This window comes from Anopheles darlingi, chromosome 3 (assembly GCF_943734745.1).
Source record: "Anopheles darlingi chromosome 3, idAnoDarlMG_H_01, whole genome shotgun sequence".
Lineage (NCBI taxonomy): Eukaryota > Metazoa > Arthropoda > Insecta > Diptera > Culicidae > Anopheles > Anopheles darlingi.
Genome location: NC_064875.1, coordinates 18,616,467 through 18,640,338, shown reverse-complemented (window position 1 = coordinate 18,640,338; position 23,872 = coordinate 18,616,467). Strand labels below are relative to the sequence as shown.

Sequence of the window (23,872 nt, the reverse complement as noted above, 5' to 3'; positions counted from 1 at the left end):
CATTAAATTATTTGATCACTTCTTTGAAAAGAAATTGTAAAGCAATAATAATAAGCAGTGGAATATACAGTAATTTAAAATAAACGGACAGTGAAATGCAAGACAATTTTGAAAAAAAGAAAAAAAACTGAATTTCCAAGCAAGAGATCATTCGCTTCGTACTTGTAAAAAAAGCTTAAGAGCTTTTGTTCTACGAATTTCTAATCATTGCATAAATGACCTCGAAAAATTCAATAAAGGTGATATAAACGTGGACCTCTGGCACATTTTCAGCTTGTGTATAGCACCTCTTTTCCCGACTTTTCACAAGGATACTGGGAGATGTTGTTTCGACTGCACGATACAGCCTTTGCCTCTGTTTTATTTTCATAATTGATTTTTGGTATAAGATTCTATCATTAAACCAATAGCTGTACCATTTGCTCTCGAGCCAAAACGACGCGCTAAATAAATGAAGATAATAAATGAATAAAGAACTCAGATTCATCCTCTCGTAATTTGATAAACCCACGCAAAGTGAATAAATATTTAAACACTGCATGACGAATAGCAGTTAACAGTTTTTAGAAAATCAATCCAATGAACCTCCTTAGTATGATTGTTATGTTACGCAAGTGGTGCGTTATTGTCTCGGGGCTAGATCGAGTGTATAATGTAAGTAGAATGAAAAGAAGATAGTATATCGATTGTTGGCAAGCAGTAGTGCACTTACGTATTCTCCTTGTATGTGTTGTCAAATCCGTTTTCCTTCGAAGAATCAAACGACGATCATAAAAAATCCCGCGTGCAATCCCTCCCTGAACCACATTTCTGGATCAACTGAATCAACCATACCGCTACCATCATCAGTTTCCGCACACGGCACCTAATCTTCCGCCGTAGATTTGCTGGCGTCCGCGTATCTGGGCCACCCCGGTGGGGCCCACGGTGTTAGTGTTTGCCACCAAGGAAGCAACAAACGGTAAAAACCCCTTTCGCCTGTCAGGCCCCATCATCCCCGCTGGTGTTGTTGTTGTTGACACTGCGCATTCCACTGGCAGCTTATCTTTGGCCGCTTCGGGGCCCTGTTTGCTGTCACGCCCGCTGATGACTCCAATAATCTCATCATCATCATCACCATCTTGCACATCTTATCATGCTTATCAGTGCCACCTCAGGGCCCGACCAACGACCAAACAAAGCAATGCACACTCCTTTTCGTCTGCATCTTCAACAGCCAGCCCGTTGCGCCGTCTCTCTTCCGTGACCAAAAAGGCAAATCACGCGAGAATCTGTCTCGTTTCGCTTTTATGGCCTAGCCTCGGCCGGAAAGGAATGCCGTCTGTCAACAAGCGCCACATCCGAACAACCGTGGTGATGTGTCGAACCGGCCAGTTAACTGACACGAAAAAGGGGGGCAGTTAGTCAATAAAAAAATCCCCTCCCGAAGGTATTCTGATTGCGGGGATTCCCGATTCTGTACCGGGGATAAATCCTCCCCCGGGGGCGCTCCGTTATCGCCCAAATCATTTGCTGCTTCATTTCCCGCCTACTCAGCGGAAGTCATCTTACTCCCCAATTGCTCCAGCGCATCTTTGGCTTTGGCAACGGTTTGGCATCCGTTTTTCCGTTTTTTTTTTGGTGTTGCTTGTCGTGAACGTTCCCGGGGGTTTACATTTGCTTATCAGACGCGTTATCGCAGAGGTTTGCAAAATGTGTGCATTCCTGAAACGGATCGTCAGCAGCGCACTAGAGGCGCACTAGATTGTTAAACCGCGAGTGGAGAGTGATAAGAAAGTCATTGCCGTACGGTGATGTCAAGCGGAATTCATACTGTCTCGCCGTTCGTCTCGTGTTCCGGTCGCACAAGACCAACGACAACTGCACGTTGCAGTTTGAGGGGACGGTCGGTATATGAGCTGTATGCGTTGGAATGCTGCTGCTGCTTCTTTGAGATCTCACGGCCTAGTTGCGAAGGTCATCTTAAGCAGTGCAGCCTTTCCTCGAAAGTGACGATTATTTATGACGATAATACCTGCTGTGTCGCTCGCTCGGCGGTTCCCATTCTGTCCATCTGAAATGCAAACCGAGCGCGGCCGAGCTGAACCCCCGAGCCGGGCCTGTTCCAATGAATAGCTGATTCGCTCCTTTTGAGCGAGAACACAGAGCCCCGATCGTAGCAGGCTAATGAATCATGCATCGAACGCTCGTGTTCGTGTCCTTCGCATATGAAGGGGACGCTTGTACCATTCCAGAATTACCAATCTGCGTTTGGCCCGGGATGTTCGGGGGCCGCTTGTGTGATGATTAATAAATGAATTACATCCGCTAACGCGCACGAACCAATTCCAATAATTAACAAAACAGCGAAACCCTGGATTGTACATCATGTTTCCAGTGTTCCGCGATTCGTATTGCTGAAGCTGCTGTTGCTGCTGCTGCTGCTGCTGCTGTCAAAACGCATACACGACCACAGTGCGTTGTGTTTATCAATCGAATCATGCGCGTGCTGTCAAATTTGTCACCCAATTAGACTGGCAAGGGCAAGTGAAGCGTGCCAGGAATGCCAGAACAGCAGCGCTGGAAATGGTCGCGATTCCGCGCTCTGATTGAAGATCTATTGTGCCGCGGGAGAAGAGGCTTGGGGGCCGTTAATCTGATCGGCCAATGATGATTATGATGTATGCGCGGTGGCTGCCTAACCCCGTGAGTGAGGCTACACTAAATTAACCAGACGCTTTGACGACGGCATTATGACACCGGGAGGGCGGCGCTTGAGAAGATTAGCCCGCACGATTGGACGACGAAGATACTGAAGACATCCGTGACTGGAGGCTGAAGGCTGGAGTGTGTAGCGTGTAGCGATCGGGGGCACAATCCGGCACCATGGCATCTCGCGAACCATTTAATTTCAGCAAATCAGTAAATTACTAATTGGTTTCATGGTATGCTGCTCAACGGATTGCGTACGGAGATCGAAGATTGAGGAAGATTACGGTGAGCGTCGATGGTCATTTTATTGATTTATGATTGTTGATGTAGCTGCTGCTGCTACTGCTGCTGCTACACAGAGTGTGATTGTAGTCGAGTGCGATGGCATCTGTGAGAGCGCATACAGCGGTTCACACAGCTGTCATTATGCGCTTAACAAGCCTTCGAGCACATCCATTGAATGGGGGGCCGGGGACACCGTTGTTCCGCTGGAGTTAACCGGTTGGATCTCCGGTATGCTCCGTATATGCGGGTTGTGCGTGTGCGTGGGAACCGAGTGTCCTCTCAAGTATGCATATTCATCGACGAGATTCCTGGAACAGAACGCACCGGGGCACCGGGATTCCATCACAATTAGAATGTTTACCCGCCGTCTCTCGTCTCTGGCCTCTGCCGCCTTGCTGACGGATCTCTGCATCTTCTGAATATTAATCCTTCGACCGTCTCCGATCCGATCCCGTGAGCTGGTTGTAGCGCTTATGGAGATACGCACCTCCGGTGTGGAAACGTTCTGCGTTGTGAATAGGTGTTGTCGGTGAGATGACACTGAGAAGCACTGTTCGAAGCGGTTTGGTCCTTGGGTGAGGAAAAGGAATAGTGACCAGGATCCCGGTGTGCGGGCATCAAGTGTCACCGGCAGTACCAATCCGTCTGCACATCACCAGTTCAAAACCATCAAATCGAAGAGGCATTGGGGCATCTCGGGCAAACGGAACCGGAATGCGGAAACCATTGTTCCGTCAACACGCATCCCGGGCATGGGCCATTCGAGAGTGTGTACTCAAGGCTGTGTGGAATGAAATCTTAATAAGCCGCAACGGTGGGAAGCGGGCGACTGATTGGCGAGGAGGTTTACTCGGCATGTTAGTGTTAGAGATAACGAGACGCATTTGCGCAAACGTATGGCGAGAGTAACGAGATGCGATGTCTGCTGATGATGCTTTTGCTGCGGGAGTTGCGGGTTTTGCTGGGGACTCCGAAGCAAAGACATTGCATCGCATCGGCTGTATTGTTGATTTGTTCAACAGAGCGAACGAATGGTTTCCACTAGCCAATCACTTAAAGTTGTTCGATGTCCGTGCATGTAACAGTAGTCGGAGTATTGTAGAGTGATGACGTACTTGGAAACAAAAGGTCTTAGCTAGCTATATACCAAGATATGCAGTGTTTGCCTTTTGGTTAAGTTAAAGGTTTTCCAGGAAGCAGCAAACCAACTTCTTACTTCTCCAGAATGTCCCATGGCAATGTCTAGGCCTAAGACAAGCCGAAAGTTTTATTAAAGTGAGCACAAGTTGTTGTAGATGATTTGTGAGTTACTATTAATGTATCTATGAGTATACTTTTCGTCATCCCAAAGCTTATCCTTCATTATATAAAAATAAAAAAAACTTGACTGCGATTGGCTTAAGCTGATGTGCATCCAAGTATTACATATCCTTAAGTAACGACAGTCAACTGTTGTGTGAAATATAGTTGCTCATTTTTGAAGTGCTTCCAGGAGAATTAAACTTTTTCCAAGACAATTCACAACCAACGGAGCATCGACAACCAAGGGCTGCCATGTGCTAACCGTACAGTTACAATGCTTCACAATGCAGCGCTGTAAGCGAAGCAGAGTGTCCTGTTCTTCTTCCAGCAACGTATGATGGCATGCAACGTTGAGTTGCCGGCTCCGAGGATGGTCCTTTCAAGCATTTCAGCAAACAAGAACGCTTCCACTTCTGTCTGCTTCGTCGTGAATAGGACGAGAAACCGCTGCCGCAAAAACCCAAGAGCACGTCGTCAAGGACCCCAAAACTAACTCTAGTTATGCACATTGTCCCGGTTTGCGCTGCACTCCTGCCTTGTCTCCTTGAGCTCCCACCCACAGTAAAGATATTTGTACCGACAACGGCGGAAAGAATAATAACTAAACTGTGGTGAAAGTTACTCCTGCCAGTCAACTGGCGGCCGGTTGGACGAACCATCGGCAAATGGGCGAAGCGAAATGAAGGATACACAAATCGGACCGGACGGATGCGCCAAGCGGTTGAAGAAAGGGGCTGCTCCTCCTAGACCAGCCGGTTTAGGGGTTCGAAAGTTGCATTTTGCTTTTTCGCCCGTTCCACCCCAAGAGTTGTTTGTACGAGACAAACAGAGAGTTACAGCGCAATTTTTACCGCCACCAACTTCATTACAATGCCGCCAACGTCATCATCGTCATCGGCATCAACACCAACCAAGAGGTAGAAGTAGCTCATTGGGCGCCGATTGTTGAGATTCAGTTTCCGTTTTATGCAAAAATAAAAAAAAAACATTTTGTTATGCAGCAAAGGATAGCGAGAGTATTGCAAAACAACAATACTATTTGCAGAGAGTTGAACAGCAGTAGGCGTTGTCCAGTGATGGCAAAGTGTACCAGCCGCCAGCTAGATTGTCATTGATTAAAACAATTATTTTAAGTCTACTTAGCGATGATTGTTGCTACAATTTAACGTACAAATTACAAAAGCAGAAATAACGTTGATTATTCTGAAGTATCGCCACTTCAAATTCAAACAAATAGGGCCCTATTGCGAGTGTCTTGTCTTGCAAACGAGACTGCCTTACTACTGCTGAAAAAACTTAGCAGTCTTGTTTAGCTTTTATGAATGAACTAGTGAATTTTTACAGCCTGATTTCAAAACAAATACTAATACTACCAAATTAATCACCAACACAATTAAAAACCAACATCTTTTGCTCCAATGGCAACTACGACCAAGACGAAAAAATATACCATTTTCAGTCTCGTTTTCAAGACTCAGAGTCTGTTGCCAAAACCTACCAGACTCTGAGTCTTGAAAACGAGACTGAAAGTCGCGTTGCCATTGGACCGAAGGATGTTGGTTTTTAGTGGTGTTGGTGATTAATTTGGTAGTATTAGTATTTGTTTTGAAATCAGGCTGTAAAAATTCACTAGTTCATTCATAAAAGCTAAACAAGACTGCTAAGTTTTTTCAGCAGTAGTAAGGCAGTCTCGTTTGCAAGACAAGACACTCGCAATAGGGCCCATAATTCCAATTAGTGTAATGAAATACTGGAGCAGCGCATTACCCACCAAGGCTGGCCATCGCTGCCGTTACACCGACGAGCCCGGGATGATAATGAGCACGGACCGTGCTCGCACCGAGACCGTGGCCTTGGCATGCCGCATACTTTTCGACGTTATTGTTTTAACTTTGGTCAGCACAAGATACTTGGAAGCGGCGCACTTTGAGCACAGCTCCCTCTCTCCCTGCTCCCTGGCGTGGCTTCCTCCTCTCCACTCGACCGTTGGAGCCCCCGGAGTCCCACCGCAAAAAGGTTCCCGCAAGAGCGAGAGTCCAACATTCTTCTGCTCGCGATAGATTCTTCGCCGGTGCGGCCTTCACTTTCCGCAGCCGGTTCCGAGCTCTCCGAGAAGCCCCAAAGACTTCTACAAAACAGTTGCATTCCGAACGTGCGGTTGTTATGCCGTTGGCTGTCCGGCATACCACGTTCTACCACGTTCTACCCCGTTCCCCGGGAGCCATTTGGTTGTCGGAGCAAAAATGGAAATGGACATACTTTTGCGGGTCATGGCAAGTTTTCCACCGGAATCGTTATCAACCGGACGTGTAAATGCCCCCCTCCTCCCTCTTTGTGCTGTACCAGTGGCGCATCACAGCCACCGCTCAACGTCCACCACTCCTTACCACCATCCTCGGGAAGGAAACATTTTTATTAACGAGAAACAACCGAGAAACGGCGAAAACGGGCCCCAACTAAAAGCCGGTCCATTTTTGGTGGTTGGTGGCTGCTTCATTCCTCGCATTTTCCATTTTTTAAGCTATAGGTAAAGTGCGTTGCTTATGTTGCTACTGGTGCTTCTGGTGCTTCTGGTGCTGCGGCTGCAATTTTATGCTAATGACGGGTACGTGCCAGTGCGCGAAAGATTATTTCCAATACACTTCTCGGAGGGGGAGAGGGGCGCCGTAGTGGTGGTGGTGGTGGTGGTGGACGGATATGCGTCCCTGTAGCAAACCGCAGACAGCTTTCAAAAGCCACTACTGACCTACCAAAGCGCCATTTTCTTTTTTTCCCTCTCGCAAATTCTTCCACCGCACGCGCCGCTCGCTGTGAATGTGAATGTGTCACGAAACCGAAGGGGGGGCCAACATTCCGGCGCCATCGCCATCCATCGTGGGTTAAAAATTGGACAAACCACTCACCCGGCAGCCCAAAGGGGAACGGGTAACGGCACGGCACGGGGTAGAACCACGTTGGCTTCGTATTGTCGAGGCCAACAGTGAGTTTCGGGCTGACGTGGAAAAAAAAAGAAAACAATTCGGAAGTTTTATTATGGGAGTTTTATGAACTAAAACGGAACGAACAGCACTCCAAAAGGGGGGTGGCGAGCGGGTGGGGCGCGTTTGTGCTTGAAATTCACTTTTGAACATGATTTAGTGCGCATTGTGCGGTATTTGTTGGTGAGCAAATAAGTGGCGTGCGTAAGTGGTGTTTTCCGTTTGAATATATGCTGGAACACGTCCCTTCCGGACACGTGTCGCGAGGGTTTGGAGGAGTAAATTGTGAGGGTTGTTGGTCCTCACTACTCTACAGAGTGTGTGGTACGAGTACCATGCGGTTGAGTCAACCGATATGAAGAATGTTTAGAATTGAATTGATTTTTGAAAGTAAACAAGAGTCCTTTATAATGTTCGTCCTTTGGTTAGGACGAAATAAGTTTACTCAGTCGATGCGATGTGACCACTTTTCTAATTAGATCAGAGCCAGCAGCTCTGGTTCTGAGAAGACAAGTTCAACATAGATAATGTTTACTTAGACAGTATCTAGTGTACCGGGTACCAAGAAGCCCTTCATTTATTTCCGTATAATCAAATTATCAATAGTTGTACCTTTACCATATCGTATTCCTCGTCAAAGATGTGTCTGTGGGCGATTCTTCGCTCCCTTCACTGTCCGCCAATCCCGTCAATCAGCTCAGTGATTCCCGGGAATGAAACAGCATAAGGCTTCCAGCATTGTTTTCCTCGATGTGCTCCAGGTTCATTCATTGTAATCTGCTGTTTTCCCCCCGGGAAGAAAATAATGGTGCTGGTTGGTTTATTTTTGCTCGGATTGCGCTCTTGAGCTTACCTTACGCCTTTGTTTTCCTTTGAAAGCGAAGGAGAAGGATTTTGTAACCAAGTTTCAAGTAGAAATAGTCGTGGCATTCGCCGAACTGCTTTACTGCGAGTTTAAAAGGAAGCAGTGTTTATTTCAGTAGGTAGCTTTTAACATTATGGCTTTACTCTCAAGAACACAATCCCGGAACGCCCGAAGGCCTGAACCATTCTGCGAAGCGTGCAAACTAACTCTCCTCACAAGTGGAATCACTAGAACTCATCTCACTAATTAGCGAGCAACCGGTTATAACCGGTTCGAGCATCGAAAAACAATAATCTCTTCTATCGAGCTGCACTAAAATCAAATTAAAAACGAAAGCTGATCTGGCTCTAGCGTCCATTGGAGGTCCACCCTCTTGGTCCTGTGAGTCCGCCGATGATGATGGCGATGGCCACCATGGTGGTCGATGATCATCCCGTATCGCTGTCGATTAACTTACCCGGCAAACGATAACGGCAGGCAATAGTAATAGCAAAGGCTTCTCATACCCCGAAGTTAGGCGAACCTATTATAACGGCGCCTTCATCATCACCGGCCGGCCCTTCCGTGTGTGTGTGTGTGTGTGTGTGCGCGCTGGCCCTTTCCTCGGTTGCAGCCGCAGAATCCCTGGAATACGACTCTATCCTGCTTCCATCCTCTCTCTCTCCAACTCCTAGACACTCGTGCAGAAGGCCCACAATTCACAATTGAATTAAATTGCAACGAATCCCGACATCGACTGGAGCGATTCGCTTCATCCGGTATACTGTGCTGTGCTCCTGTACCTCGAAGCAGTTAAGTCATTCGGCCCTTCTCCAGTATGTGCCACCGCATCGCACCGCACCACAGACAGGCTACTATAGAGGCTGCACAGATCGTAGTGCACAGCAGCAAGGAGTAGTAGTGGTTTGGTCAGTTCCGGTTGCACGCGCACGCGGAAACTACGCGATACCCAACGGTCGCTGGTCGACGGCTGATGGTCGTAATTGAAGACCTAATGGACTGACATGATTCGAACGCTGACCACAACCACCATTCTCCACGAATTCTATACCCCACGCATGCTGCTGGTGGTGGTGGTGGCGTCATTGTGGGCCCAACAGGTCCATTCGAGCCGGATTGCGAGGGTTAGCGGGCGATCATTTTGCAGGAAGTTGGCTGGAAATTACTGGAGCTTCCCTTGCGTTAAGTGCCGTGGTAGTGGTGATGGTCGTGTGCCGCTGGACGGTAGATCTGCGCCGGACCAGGCTGATTGTTTTCGGAACAATCTGCTCCGAGCACTCCGAGGTACTATCATCATTAGCGGTTCCAGCCCTCCCCTGGACAGGACAGGAGCCGAGTGATGAGCTTCTGCCGCTGGCATTGACGCTGCAGAGAAGGATCCATTTTCAGTCGGCTTCCTGTTAGTTCCGAGCGCTAAAAAAGGGACGATCCAGGAAGCAACGATATCCGGAAAACGCGAAATGATATTAAGCAGAACACTCCTGCGGCCTGAGTGTATCTTTCCGTCTTCAAAAAGAATAATTTTTAATGAAGAAAGCATTGACCTAGGACCCATCGCAGCTTATCATTTTCTGTCGACCGCTTGGTGTGTGTGTGTGTGTACGTGTCCTTGTGCGGCCTAAATCGCGACTAGGCGAAGGGTAGTGGCCGACCCCGGTAACCATTAATGGATTTGCGTGAGTAGAATTGGGCCAGACGGCAGCCAGCAAGACGGCCTCCATTGCTTGCTTTCTTTCGGCTTTTCTCAGCTTCCTCGCTCCGGTCCGGAAGGTTACGGAGAAGGAACCCTTTTTGGCACTTTATTATGGCCTTTCCCCCTTCTCCAGATCATGAGAGAGAGGCTCAGTATCAGCGATGGAGCGAAAGCATTGAAGACCGGCCAAGTACGAAGCGCCATGGCGTGAAAGTTTCATTTGCATTAAAGGTCCTGACGGTCGGTCGGTCGGTCTAGGTATCTGCTGGATCCTTCTTCAGTTGCCTAGTACGTCGATAAGCTCAACCTCGGCTATATATATGTGTGTGTGTGTGTCTGTGTGGTGGTGTAAAGAGGCCGTACCCCGAGCCGTGTCATGATTTCACGGCCAAGTGCCGATGATAATAATCACATGGATCACCAGCCGACCCAAGGGCTGGTTGGAGTAGTTTCGAGAAGACGTCTTAACGGGGCCCAAAAAACCCGAAAGAAAAATCAGGAAAAGCGGAAAATGCATTAGCCTTGAGAAGGGCGGCGGTGGACGAGCGAAAGGATAATGAAAAGGTCCTAAATCCTTTCGCACCGTCCATTTTGTGTATCTCATACCGTGTCAGGGATGCATTCCGCCGGAACGGTGCTGCTGGCGGGATTGCTTGGATGGAGAATGGACGTACGTATGCGAGATTGAGTATTTTACGCAGAAAAGACTCTCGACAAATCCTTTTAGAAGTGCCTATCTATACCTTCACGGGGCTTGATTTTGTAATCCATTCCATTTCATTCCAAACGCCATCATTCGCTTGCTTGGCTCCTGGGTTGCGCTCCAATCAAAGCAACCAGTGCGCGAGTCGCGCTCGCGTTTAAAGTGTGTGTTCCTCGACTTCTAAAGTGACTTTATTAATTTTAATTCCTCCATCAATCATCATGCTTTATGTATGCCGGTGCGAATCGTTTAGCTTTTCACATCAACATGGTGCAGCAGCACCAACAGGGACCACGATACCGACACCGACGACGACGACGACGACGAATTGTGCAAGGACCACCCTAGCCAAGGCACTCTCCCCTACGCATCCTTATCGTGCCGCCGACGCCTTCCAGCGCCGGCGCACATCGTTTCTTGCTCTCATTTTGTCCCTTTCTAGTACACCAGCATGCAACAAATGAGTGGCAAACGCTTCCAGGGCAACACCGAACGACGCTCCCAATCGAAACCAAAACCCCGAGGACACTCACGGTGTTTTCCCCATGTATGGCTCGAAACCTTCTTGGATTTTCTTCTCTCAAAAGCCGAGCCCGAACAGAAAGCTCGTCGTTTCGCGAGTGCGTATGCTGATCGGCTCGGCATCAAAATATTTGTCCTACCGGCGGGTCTGGTGGCGGACCCGTGATCGGAATCGGAAGAGAGATCCTTTTCCCAAAATGGTATCGAGCAGCAGGCAAACGTCAGTTATGTAAAGCGTGCCATTGCGTACGGATCGTCACGAGCTCGTGCGCTGTCCTAGTCGCCGGTAGTCTCCACGGTATCAACGGTCGAAACGGGAAGAAAATCGGTTGTTACAACATCCTAACCCAGCCCAGCCCATTGTGCGTGTCGACAGCGAAAGCGACGTCGCGTCGTGCCCAGCAAGCGCGCTTTTCCGGTGAAGTGTTTATCCCTGAGTGGAGGATTTCCACGGTGGTCGGTTTGTGCGTGAAACTACGACAACATTCCACGTTCCCATAAGCGTATGTGTGTGTGTGTGTTTGTGTCCGTTAGTGTGTATTCCTCGTGTGTTTTGGGGCTCGAGCGGCCCAGTGTGCCAGGCCAGCGCCAGTGTGAACTGGGGCTTTGTTCGAGGGCCAACCTGTGAAGTGGTGCTTGAAACGGAGTGCCAGCGATAGGGTGCCACTCCACGGGGGGTTCGGTTGTTTGAGGTTTTGCAAAAGTCACAGCGTGCCTGACAGCGTGTGTGCGTGTGTGTGTGTGCGTACGTTTGTGCTGTTAGTGTGTGTCTGTGTGTTTTTGGTGGTGCGTGCCGGTATCGCTGGGTACGATGTGTCCACAAGACGTGACTATCGCCGTCTCACAGTAACACCGAGAGGTGTTAGGCAGATCCCTTTAGCTGACCTTTCCTTGCCGCCCGGACTTGAGCATCAAACGTCGCCGGAACACAACGCAAAAAGGAGAAAACGCAACGTGAAAAAAAAGGTAAAACAAAAAAAAACAACTGAAAAACCGGACTTTCAAAAGAATTCCAAACAAAAAAAAACAACCGGTTCGCGGTTTGACCGGACTTTGGCGACAGAGAAAGAGATTATTTGGCGAAAAGTCCGAACTTCGGGGTCGTTCGCTTGACCACACAGCAACCTGAGAACGGAATGGGGATTTGTTTGCTTTCTTTTGTGGCCAAACATACACACACTCACACACATTCGCAGCGGCAGCAGCAACAGCACCAGATGGCTCGAGCTAGAGGGCCAGTTGTTCGGTTGGGGCGTCATTATTTATGCCCGCAATGCAGTCCACCGAAGGGCTACGCGGTACCGTACCAGTGACACTCTAGGGGACCGTTCTGCAGGGGACCAATGCGTTGCTGCTAGAGTCCGTGTCCGGTTCGGGACGTGCCGGGACGTTTGGACTTCCTTCCCTTCGGTGCTTCACGTTCTTCTCGTACTCGTGCTGAATAGCATTGGAGCATTTCTTTGGGATGCTCCAGAAGGTATAAGCAAATGAAAAGTCAATTGAAGGCTCTGGTGGTGGATTCAAGATTGTGCTTTTAGTACCGGGTATTAGCTGCACGAGACGAGACGAACAATTGAATTGTCTTTAGCCACTTTACGTCTATTTGCTTTCCATTTAATGTATTGGTTAAGAAGGATGTACCAGTATTAACTGAGGAACAATCAAGAATTGAAATTTAAATTCTATGTCCTTTCCCCCGGTACTACTCTCTAGCTTTAATGACATAACATAACTCCACACAAAACCCTCGACATAACTGCAATCGCAAGATACTGAATAGACGTGAAGCATCATCGCTAGAACCTTAAAGTAGAACTCTTCCTTAAAGAAGCACGTTGGATTGTGTCTGTATCAATCGAACTCCAGAACACCTCTCTCATCGTCCTCACTCCTTACCCACACCACCATCAGGGACCAGAAGGGACAATATCCTCTGGGAGGCGTTAACAACCTTTCCCCTTGCCCAGATCCGATCCGGTACACAATCATCGCGTGAGGTGACGTCTTCTACCATTAAACACGTCCTTAATCTTCCCCATTCCCAACTTCCAGCTCCGACCGACTAATGTATCACCACCGCCGAGGAGGGTCCCACGGGAGGTTAAAATCGTGTTAAACTTGACACAAGATTTGCCGATCCATGTAACGCTTCGTTGGTTGCTCCTGGTGCTGGTGCTGGTGCTGGTGCTAGTTCTTCGGTGTCACACTACTCTTGGTGTTGGATTTCTGGCTCCTGCTTTTCTAGCTCGAGCACCACCCAGAGGCCAACCACGGGAGCGGGGGACACTGTTTGTGCTGAGCACACGAGCACACGCACTTTGCTAATGGAAGCTGGCACAAAACTTGGCCGAGCCAATGTACGTGCCAGTTGCTCGGTTCATATTGCCTTTCGATCGATCGTCTAGACCCGCACTCTTCGGAAACGGACGCAAAAGTTTGTCGTCTTTCGGTTCGGTAAAGTTTTCCTCCCCGTAGTCTAAATAGGAGACGAGCTACCACTTAGTATCTCGGCAATTTGCACCGTTGTTTGCGTTTTGCGTCCGAGTAATTAAATGGATTCCGTGTGAGTTCAGGATACGTCCTAAGGTCCAGTGGAGTGCTTTGTATAGTCGAGGTGGCTCGCTGGTTGCCATTGCTAATGAGAAATCAAATTGTGGCCTTCCCAGGAGTTCGTAAAGTGAGGATTTGGATGCGAAACCAAGAAGTTCGGACGTAATGGGATGCAGTTCGCGTTTGCCCAAGCACTCGGACGCGAGACTTGCAAGTCAGCAAAGCAGAACTGCTGCTACTTTAAGTGCTGCCACTATGAGAGAATCGCTTTCCATATCAGCTGCTTAAGTGGAGTGTGATTCGATTTTCTGCGGAATTGAAAGCGTATTTTTGGGTAGGTCAGCAGGAACTCCTCCGAGGGTTTAGACAGTAGCAGTCGCCACACACCCAGGCAGTTGCTTTCGATTGCTTAGAGAGACGATTAAGGTCCCATGACAATCTCAAACCTTGCTTCTTCTACTGCTAATCTTTTTAATTAGATCGCCTCCGAGATCAGTGGACTTGCGACCTGCAAGTCACACACGTGTGTGCCGCCGTGTGTGTGTGCGTGTCCTTATCATAGTCCTTGTCATGCTGCAACGTCCATAGAGTGTGTATGTGTGCGTGTGTGTGAGAGAGAAGAGGCCTCCATCTTGAAGACACTGGTTGTCGGTTACATCGACCAAGTGCCAACCGGCGAGTGCTCCGAGGGGACCGTACGACCGAACTTTGGCACGTGCATTGGGCTTCAAATGAAACGCTCGTCGTGCGCCGGATAAAAGTTATCACACCGCGAGCTTCGCATGGAAACGCTGGACGGAGGCAGAACGACGATATCAATTTAACGAGCATCGCCGACGACAATCTAACACCATCCGGGATTAGTCGCCACGCCAGCGGGCGTGGACGTGGGAGTCTGAGTCTGAGCGAAGCAATTTTGTTCGAGCTCTCACCTCCGGTCTTCTTCCGGTAAAACTTTCCCAAAAACTGGCACCGTTTAGAGCTAATTAATTAATTTGGCTTAACAACGCTGCCGACGACGGTGAAGACGACGAAGAGGTTGACGAGGAGAACAATGAGGGCCAAATGTTGACACTTTCTTAGAACGAAGTCCTGTGGTGCAAGGAATGCCGATGGAATGTCCCAAGTAGAATGCCGCAAGTCGCGGCCATCGATTGGTGCTGTGGTATGTTTGCAAAAGTTGATCCGCTACGAAGGCCACCGAAAATCGGGAACTGGCGCTAGGAATTGGAAAGAGCTGCTTCGCTTCGCTTGTCCATCGTTTGGTCAGTGTCCTCGCGGACGCCGAGCTCCAGATTGCGGTTGTAGTGAGTGCCACTACCAGTTCTTCAATCATGCCCATCCTCCACGAGTGTCCGAGATCATGCCAACCCATTTCGAAGCTAGTGACCGAAGCGGAGAAGCCTTTTTGCTCATCCATCATCCGGTGTATGTGTGTGTGTGTGTGAGGGGTCTGATCTGATTTACGATGATGAATCGGACGAAATGGGTTCGCCGCGTTATCGGCATCGGCGCTGGCACTGCTACTGGTGCTCGAGTCGACCTATCTTTGTTTCCGGTGCTCCGGTAGGGGTTCGGCATGTGATTTGTCTTGTGCACCAGCACGCGCGTCCTTGCGGTATTCGTGCTGCGGAAAGAATAGAATTCCCCGGGCCCGAACAAACGAGAGAGTGTTTGTTGTTTGTTGCCGGTTGGAAGAAACATAATTTCGTGATAAAACATCCCGGGTCTCTTGGTTCCTTCCACTAGATCAGCGTAGCCATCGTAGTAGAACTAACATTTTAAGGTTATGTTGCTCTGGCTAAGCAACATTTTAAGGTTATGTTGCCCTGTCCCGGCCTACTGTTCCTTCCATTTCCGATTTGTTCTAGATCGTTCACCGCGATTACCTCCACGAGCTTGGTATGCGGAAGAAGGTTTCCTGCTTGTCAATATCTTAACAGCGTACCACATATCTCCTTTCGCACCTCCCATGAATCACTTGCACATTGCGTCGCCCGATAAGCCGCCGGTCCGGAAGTTTCGTTTCGGAAAAGCAAAAAGCAAAAGGGATCCTCGAGCAAGGACCCCACGTCAATGTGCTTCTCACACGATCTGCCTATCGTGGTGGCCGTTCCTCCGTCGAGTGCCATTCCATCTATCACACTGGAGCGAGCTTTTTTTTTCTCTCCCCGGGGCCCGGACGATGTCGGAGTATCGACGTGGGCAGAATGTTGTATGCCGATGGTGCTCGTTGAATTATTTTCATCCTCATCACATTCGCTTTCACTGTGTTTTCTTTTTTTTTGTTTGTTGTTCTTACACTGCCTCGACTATGCTATGCTATGCCCGCTCCCCCCCTGGGCTTGATGATGTTCTTTTCATGCTTTATGCTTCGACGTTGCTCCAGAGGAGGCCCTTCATCGGTGTATATGTTGCACGGTTCTGGGCTCAATCTTGAAGAAGAACACATTGATTGCGTGTGTGTGTGTGTGTGTGTGTCGTTGTGTGTCGGTGTGTGAGGGAAAATGAAAGAAAACTCATCAGGAGCATGATTTGCCCGCGATTTGATCACGCCTCTACGCTCTATACGCTTTCCGAGCAAATTAAGAATAGCTCCGTTGAAGTTGGCGTTCCGTATTGTAACCTTTTTAAAGTACTTTCCGCTTCCCCCCGGGGGTGGGTGCCAATGTGACGGCTTCGGTTTCCATGGCAAGGTATCGACTTATGCACGGTTCAATGCGCGAAATGCGCGGCTTTTCTCGCTAGGTAAATCGAATCGACCCTCAACCCCTCCTGGGACGGCTAGGTTTGTGCGGGTATATCACGGATTTTTCACGATTCATACCCACTCACATCATCATCATCATCATCATCATGAGCTCCATCAGGGCAATCAAACGTGATACTCATCGTTTCGGTTCGTTCGTGCCGTTCATTGGCCCGTTCCACGCTCGGTGTAAAGATTTGCTGGCAGATCCTTCACTGTCATCAATTTGCCTGCTACAAATATTGACAAACAATCGCGCCTAAGCTCATCAATTCACGTCAGCGGGAGGGGTGCGTCGTGTATACTTCTTGGCTCCATCTTGACTTATAGCAAGAGTGTTTGTTGAAAAGACCCTTGTGCAGTTGATGGGAAAGGATGGTTTTTTTTCTGAATATCGAAAGAGCTTTTGAATATCATTTCACAAAACATTGCTCATTTGGTTAGGTGAACCTTTTTTCCCGATTAGCGGCTATAAGCTGTTAACGGTTTTACGCTACTTCAACTTTGTAGAGAAACGATTATAGAGAAACACGATTTTTAACATAGTCACGTAAGAAGAGTTTTCAATAGTTTCAAAATGAGAGTAGCGTTCATAATGGAGTACGTTGTATAATTACCGTTTATTGTAGGGTCATTGACAGGTCGCAACTGGTTTTTGGGCTTCAAACAGTTCTTTTCCCAATAATCACACAGCCTACTCTCCTGCAGATGATTTGCGATTTGCCTTTGCAGAGGATTATCCAGCTTTAGCGTGTAAAAAGCTGCATTGATTGATTCACTTCAAGAGTTGAGAAAAAAAAACTGATTTTCGCAATCTGACAGAATCTATAATAGAATATCAAAGCATGGAATCGGCAAGCGCTTGATAGATTTTCTTAGATACCGCTTGCTCTCATCTGTGATTGTGAGTTCTTCGTACGAATTTCAGTCGTAGCCAAATTTGTTTCTAGAGACTCACTGCCAGTAATCTTTATTTTAAGAGCTTTTCTGACAATCGCGTGAAATTTTCATCCGACAGAGTTCAGACGAATTAAAGCATGGCCAAGTGAAATAAACCTACTAGCGCTCAATTTGCCTCCTAGAAACGACTGAGTTCGTAGTAGGCTAAAACGAATCAAACGTTTATATCGTCAGCGATGCGGCAATTAGGAGGTAACCAATGGGTTTTTCATGGTCTACTAGGAATTGATTTGTTTCAAGAAGACAAATTCTGCGCTAGATGCTGTCTTTCACTTGCCGGTGTTTTAATTCATCTGAATTTGATCGGATGAAAATTTCAAACGAATGGCAAAATAGGCCTGTTTTGTCTAGGATGATTGTTCAATCAAACACCGCCCATCCATATCCACGAATTTATCCGATTTTATCGTTTGAGTTTCGCACTTTTTGGAATTAGTATAAAATGATACCGACGAGCAAAAATAGTGCTTTGCACACTTCTTTTCATCCATATGCTAATTGGAAGGTGACAGTTTGATCAGAATCAGAAGTCCAGAAAATAATCACACACTGCTGTTGACATAAAAAAGAGTAGTGCATTTAAAGTGTTGCACATTTACGAAATACAGTATGCATTTGAAACTTTATTAAGAATATACTGGAATGAATTTAGAAACAGGTTTCATTAAAGTTGATCCGATGCAATGCTGCATCGCAAACCATCGCGCTATGTTTCGAAACCACACGCAAAGCCAGCATGCCGGGGCCAAAGCTGCCGCTGAGCTGCTTTTTGAATAATAAAACCATACACCAAGTCATGCCTGCCGATGCGGAGTCCTCATGTCGCATTTCTTTATTTTGTAGTTTTTACCAAGGGATTTGCGCGCAGGTATGGAAATCATCCCGCGATTTGTGTGGTTGTGGTCGGTTCTACCCGAGTGAATACCATCGAATCGTTACCCAACCATTTCACTGGCTTCCCCTTGGACCCCCTCCCCCCTCCCCCTTTTTTGTACAGTCACAATTTTCCGGGAAACATATTTTTTTCCTTCCCCGAAGGACATGCCACCGTATCACGCTAATAAAAGCGAGATCGCACCGTACGCTCTCGCAGTGACTGGAAAACCGCAACAAGGGTAAAACCACCACCGCACCAGGGACGTGGGGGTGGATCGACGCTCGAGGATTAGAAGTAAATGAATACGAATGGATACCATCCGCCATCCCACCGCGACGGTGGACAGATTGAGTGCACAGCAGCAGCAGCTGCTGGAGTTGGAAAAAAATCAGGGGAAAAAAAACCGAATTTCCAATCCCTCTATTGGGGGGGTGAGCTTCGAGGGATGAGCTCTCCAATCCAACCTAACCGTACACCGTACGGCGCCGTTCCGTACGGTAGACAATCAAATTCAAATCGGGCAGGCAGTCATTGTTCTGCATTTTTGATGCGCAAAATATGGGACCGAACGAACCACGATTCACAACACGGTTCGATCACGAGGTTGAAGGTTGGCTATCGATCGATCGAGGATGAGCTACTGTTAATTCCCTTTCTGACAATGAAAAGTTCCCAATACAGCCCAATTTATGTAACCATCTGGCGCAGGACCGGAACAAACAGGAAAAAGAACAAGAATCATGCTGCTGCTGCCTTTCCTTTCGCGAGGTTTTCCATTGCCAGATGGCTGCCAATTATTAGCAAACCAAATTCCCTCCAACCAGTGCGATTGTGATGATAGTCAGAAGGGAAGGCAGAAGGTAAAGAAGGGGAAGGCAAGCACTCAACAAGTTGGTCAAACCCCGAGCCTGAGCTGTCAAATCGGATTCGGAACAGAACTGTAAATGGGCGAAGCAGAAACCGAACAAACCAGCAAAACCTATTCGCCATTCCTAGTAACCATTGCTGCTGCTGCTGCTACTGCTGCTGCTCCTCCTTTCTATTATCATCTTCATTATTGTTATTGTTTTCATTATGACTGCTTTTGACATTTCATTTCGCGTTTACCCTGCGGGCAACTTCATCGCGATTCCCTCTCTGTTTTCTTCAGTTTTTTTTCCAGTTTTTCTTCCCGTTTTTCGCTCTTTCTTTCTTTGTTTTATTTACATTAAATCCCTGTCGTACTCGTTGTCGTCGTCGTTGTTGTTGTTATGCCCATTATGAACCTTCTCCCTCCCTCTCGTTGGGCGCCTTAGTGAAATGTTCGCTCGCGCGCCCGAAGGGCATAAATTTTAATCCCCAGCTTAGTTCTTCTTTCGGTCACACCTTGACACCGAGCCCCCCCCTTGTTCCTTTACCGCGTGCGCGCGCTGTGGTCAGCCAGTCGGTGGAGCTGTAAGCTGGAGCGTGCACTCCAAAACCCCGATGGCGTCTTGTGCCGTCCACTCCAATTCGTCTTCTGGCCTCGGTGCGGTGGTCTCTTCATTTAAATTTTACACTCCAGTGATGACGATGGCGACGCTCTATGGAGAGCGTTCTCTACGAGCGATGTCATTATAAGGGTTCAGTGTCCCCATGGTTGCTGCGACTGAAAAGAATGTCATTCTGCCAGACGGCCTGCAAGAGGGAGAAAGAGAGCAAGAGAGAGTGGCAGCAAATGAAAAGCAACATCAAAAGGTGAGCTGTCTCCCCCTCCCTTGGAGTACAAACACACATACACACACACACACACATACAGTGCTCTCTTGGTGGCCTTCTTTTGAAAAACGTTGTTAGGCGATTCACCTCCGTTGTTGGTGGAGAAGGCAAAAGCCATTTCCATCCACCATCGTCGGCATCGGTCGGCTTGTTAGTTGGTTGGTTGGTTGGTTGCTTGGTTCGTGATGTTTACCTTCCACGCGGCAACCATTTTCCCGGCGCCCCAACAGAGGGGTGGCCTCGTGTACTTGACGATGACGGGTTTTTCTGGGTGTGAGAGGTTCACTTTCGCTTCTTTCATCCCTTTGTGTCTCCTGCAGCCATCGGTGGTGGGTCGAACGGGGGGGGGGGGGGGGGGGGGGAAGATCCTATCCTAATGGTAACAGCTTTCAGGCCCTCGCCATCAAGCTCAGCTCGCATACCTGGAGTATCATTTAATTAATACTGCCAAAGGGGAGGATGCCGAGGAAGGATGGAATGGAGAAAGTTTTGTTTGTCATCGTCGTGCGTCAGTGTGAGGGGAGGGGGGGGGGAAGGGAATTCATTAGCAACACCCACACCCAGACCGGGGAGGAGGAAAAGGAGGACACGTGCGAGCTGCTCTTATGACACTCCACCAAAAACCCGGAGGCTCCGGAGTGACCTCCGGTCGTGTAATTACTGCAAAAAGACACGATCACGATCTGCGTCCCCAGGATCAGATAAGTAGTTTCGTGTTTCACAACCCTTGCAGCAAGACACTTTTTCTTCTTCTTCTTCTTTTTCTCCTTTTTCCTTTCTTTTTCTTCTTCTTCTTCCTGGAGGATGACGCATTCCGTTTGCTGCCGTTGACGAGGGTAACCGGCGTTATTGGAGACCAGCTGGCAGCAGGTCCTAGCTCGGTTCCAAACACGTCACGACGTGGCCCTAGTAATCATGCCACTCGCCATGTAATGGCCATGAACCTATCTTCATCCCTCACACACACACACCCCTACACATTGGGGTAGAACAAGCCGACAATTGATCAAACGAAACTTTCCCAATTTTCCACTTCGAATAGGGTTGGGAAAAAAGGGGGAAAAAAGTAGGTGAGGTGAGGAACAAAAAAACGATCATCTTCGAACGTTTTCCTCCTCGGGGAAGGGGTCATTGGAATGCTGTTGTTCCGACGCAATTTATCAAAAACACAGAAAAAACCGAACAAATACCCGTGTGGTCATCGTGTCTTCGGCAATTTCGTCTTCGCCACATCATCGGCCTATATCGGTCCTTTCACGGTTGCGGAAGGAGTTTTTCTCGAGCGAACCGGATAAGGTGGAGGGGGTTGAGGGGGTGCAAGAAAAGCTCCAGACGTGGCGAAGTTAACCTTTAGCTTGGAGCAGCTGCCGAAGACGCGGTCTGTGACGCAACGTAAACTCGATCTCCGAACTCGGCAGCTGTGCGGTGTGCCGCCTGGAATGACTTCGCCGAGGAAATTCCTGAACGCTCCCCCCCCACCCCCCACCCTTCGAAAAGGACCCCGCACGGATCCGGCATGCGTGTGGCACGTTCCGGGATGAATGGTGGTCCCTTTCTACCGCTAACGGTCAGGAATCTTGGGTTCCGAACGAAAGTTGCTGCATTCCGATGGGAAAGAGAGAAAAGAAAACTCTTTAAGTGAAAAAAGGACGATAGGCTGTTCGGAACATGGCGGAAAATGGAGGAAACTCGTGAGGATCGTGCACGAGGATGAAACTATTACTGTAAAGCGATATGATGAACCATTTGTGCGTGAGTTCCGGGTAAGGAAGGACACGAAAAAGGTCTATGGATTCCTTCAAGAAATCAAGAGAGTAAGAGAAAGAAAGAGAGACAGGGAGAGACTAGATGAAAGAAAACTTTGATTCAATGAAGCACATCGAAGTAGAAAAAAAAACTTTAATCTTTTGACGGAAACATCACGAACCGAAATCGATCGGAACGATGTCAGAACGATGAGCTCGAGCCTCGAGCCTGTTGTCGGGGTGACCATTTCGACCCAAAACTCTGCCTCTGCCAGAATCGATCGAATGTTTGTCGATTTAGGGTTTTGGTCGGATTGGTTTGGTTTTGTTTGGGGGGGAGAAAGGGATGAGCGGTTGCTATCGAAAAACGCCCGATCCTAAATAGACAATGGATGACAAATGATAAGGATAGCAGCAGTTTGGAGCAGCGCCCACAACACATTCCTTCTCCCTTTCTGGCCACATTCTCTGCCCACCTTTGGCGCTTGTGGTCTTTCCCCGGGATTACAGACAGACAGGATGTTTGGCGATTGAAACGCTTCAAGGGAAGGAATGTTCGCCAACTGGACCGTTCAAAGCAAATCGATCGCTTTCCGTTGGTCAATGTGGGGATTTTGTGGAAGATAGTTTGTAGTAGTTCCATCACGGATCGTTCACGGACTGGCACTTAATCAGAACGTAAGGGTGCACATCTCCCCACATCTCCCTCTCAAAGGTGGTGAGAGCTACCAGGAAGCAATCAATTTGTTTTTCTCGATTTCTCGAGTCAATTTGCAGATAAGGTTCGATTCGGGTTTGGACCGGGTTACACAGTGCGGTTGGTTCCAGGGAAAGAGGTTCCAACTTCCTGTTCCGGAAGAAGATATCATCCGTGATGCCGAGATGAGTTGTTAGTGGAGCAAACAAGTTCCCGATGGTTGTGGCCTTGTTCTTTCCCGGATCTAACAGAGCTACACGATATCTTTGACCTTCTGCTGGGAGGCGAAGAGGAAGAATCAGGTTCGTTGAGGGCTTGACCTACTCTCTCAACGTCATTTTCAACAAATTGATATAATAGCAGAATAACCTGGGCCTCTCTCTCTCCCTCTCTTGCTTTCTGTTTTTCTCGCTCTCTTGTCAGTGATTACCATTTGCTCGCAATAATGATGACAACAGCTTTGCAGTTTAAAAATTCAAAGCCCCACTCCGGGATCAGATTGCGTCCAAGGATCGCATGATGACCACCTCTTGGGCGTGGAGTTATGGTTCCATCTTTCCATCACCATGAATCCTCTCGTAAACTGTTATGCTTTAATCACCTCCCTATGGACCCTCGGCACACGGATAACCAGGATAAGAAAGTGTAAAACACTGTTTTTTTTTCTTCCAGTACGAGCTACCAGGCGCCTCCATTTTGCGTGAGCTGCTAGGCGCCTCCATCCATCCTCTCACCATGAATAAATCATTCACCATTAGCCGGCGTAAAGGAATGGAGCGTTGGGAAGAGGGACATTTTAATCTTGCCTTTAATTATCCAACCCCACCATCCTCGTTCTCTGCTGTTATTCCCTTCACCGGCACGGAATGGATTGAATTGTTTTCTCATCCGTCCGGCTACGAAGACATACACACAGACACAAACACACCAAGCCACTTGTCCGGCAATTATCGTCACGCGCCGAGGGTTGGTTTATGATAAATAGCATCCGGCGGCCAGCAGCCAGCTAAGGCCGGTGCCGAGATTGGTTCAGGTCTCTCCTTCGCCTCCGGTGTCATTGGGCGTGCAGCATAAAACAAAACATTAAACTTGTGACCAGGAAGGGAGAGAGAAAGAGAAAAAGAGAAGCAGGAAAAAAAATCAATATTCTGCCACGCTCCTAAGCAAGAAGGGAAAAGGAAAAACAAAAATGCTGGAAAACCGACATTCACCTCACCTTCACCGCCAAGTCCAGCGACGGAGTGGTTCAACGCCTGAGCCTGAGCCTGATTAAGGACATCCAGGAGCGGGGGTTCCGGGAGACAGCGCCACCACCACCGTCAGTCTGCCCGGATCCCGAAATTGGCCACATTAAGCATAATTTATAAGCGTCCATTCACGCGGTAATGTTTCCTGGTGGCGGTAGAGCCACTGTCGGTCATACTGCGTGTGGAGTGGCAAAACCACAGGACTACCGATGCTGTCCTCGTCCTCCCAACCCCTCCAGCCATCCGTGTAATCCGATAAGGCCGCCCCGAA

General features: G+C 48.3%; 1 protein-coding gene across 1 annotated transcript in view; it reads left to right on the top strand.

The window, feature by feature from the left end:
• The first annotated feature begins 11,520 nt into the window (after positions 1-11,520).
• Positions 11,521-23,872, top strand: part of LOC125953462 (cysteine-rich motor neuron 1 protein-like) — a 163,560-nt gene continuing 151,208 nt past the window's right edge. The window contains exon 1 of the mRNA XM_049683071.1: positions 11,521-12,005. The gene's annotated coding sequence lies outside the window, so the exon portion shown is untranslated. The remainder of the gene's footprint in view (positions 12,006-23,872) is intronic.